The sequence below is a fragment of the Capsicum annuum genome, chromosome 6 (assembly GCF_002878395.1).
Source record: "Capsicum annuum cultivar UCD-10X-F1 chromosome 6, UCD10Xv1.1, whole genome shotgun sequence".
NCBI lineage: Eukaryota > Viridiplantae > Streptophyta > Magnoliopsida > Solanales > Solanaceae > Capsicum > Capsicum annuum.
The window spans coordinates 131,812,027-131,813,705 of NC_061116.1; positions in this window are offsets into that span (position 1 = coordinate 131,812,027).

Consider the following 1,679-nt stretch of genomic DNA (forward strand, 5'->3'; position numbering starts at 1 on the left):
TTAATTTAATTTTTTTCTAAATTTTGAGAGAGTTTGATTGAAGGTTGGGATGATGTTCAATGGAGAAAATTATTTAATAGTGTTTTCATGTTTGTTCTTGGGTGCTGTTCATGGAGGAAAGTGAAAAAATTAAAGAAAAGTATTGTTCTTGGGTGGTGTTGTAAATGGAGAAAAGTAAAAAAAATTAAAGGAAAGTGTTGTTCTTGAGTGGTGTTGTTAATGGAGGAATGTGAAAAAAAATTGAGGTTGTTAATGGAGGTTTGGGTGTTGTTGTTGATGATGATTTGAAGAAGAAAGAAGAAAAAAGTGCCTATTTTTTATTTTAATTTTAATTTTAATTTTTTTAAAAATTTTTAATTATATTTTAAATATAATATTACTGAAATTAATTTTTTTAATAAATAAACGTGCCCCCTTTTTTTTTTTAAAATGTCACATAGCTTTAGAGGTCAAACAAATACACTTTAAAGATGTTAAGGGAGGTAAATAAACGGAAGTTAAGTTTAAGTGCTAAAGTGAGTTTGGAGGACAAGTTCAGGCGGGGAAAATGTCTTTTCTCTATAAATTACGTCAGTTAACAACTTAATATATCTAAAGCATATTAAAAATATGTTTGATTATCTAAATTTTATTTACATATGAAACTAAAAAATAACATATATTGGGCTCGTACCAACACGGTCCCTCGACATCTCGTTTATATATATAACACTTTATATTTTTTCTGTTCCATCCTCTGTTATTTTAAGAGGTAAAAGGTCACCAATCTGGGTTGTGGTGCAGTGGATGGGGCTGCTCCATCATTAACCAGATATCGAAGGTTCGATCTTGGGTATGGAGAAAACTCTTTTGGGAGCGCTGCCACCTTAATGGGCTCTGCAATGTGCGATTCGAATTAGTTGGGGCTTCAAAGCGGGCACCAAGTACCGGATGAGAAACCAAAAAACAAAAAAAAAAGGTAAAAAATCATTGATTTTATCTATAAAAAATATTTGAGTAATTTAATAAAAAATAATTACTTATTTTTTTAAAAAAAAAGAATGACTTATTTTAATTTGATATGGAGTTTAAGAAAATTAAAAAAAAAATCAAATTTTATGATTTTAAATTAAAATTATAATAAATGTATTAAAAAAATTTTAAGTCATTCTTTTTTAAATCAAAAACGTATGATTGCTGTTATGAGATATTTTTTAACAAAATAAAAAATTTACAATAAATTATTCAGCATTTTGGGTAGTCTCTAGTTTTATATTTTGCTATAATAAGTTACTTCTAATTGTTTTTTAACTAACTTCGTAACAGAGTGACTCTTTATATTCCAAAAGAGGAAAAAGGCATCGTTTCCTCCCCAAACTATACCCGAAAAGTCGAAGCCACACCTAAACTATACTAGTGACCTATTACACACCTAAACTATAAAAAAGATAAACTATTTACACCCTGTCAGGCTACCGCCACTTGCATGTGGTGTAGTATTTTACATGCGCTGCCACGTCAGCAAAAAGTATCACTTTTTTATATTTAAGGTGTGTAATAGGTCACTTATATAGTTTAGGTGTGGATTCAACTTTTCGACTATAGTTTGGGGTGGAAACGATGACTTTTTCTTAATGTTTTTAGCTGTTTACTTTTGTTATTTAATAGGCTGGACGCGCCTAAAATAAGTGTAACACACT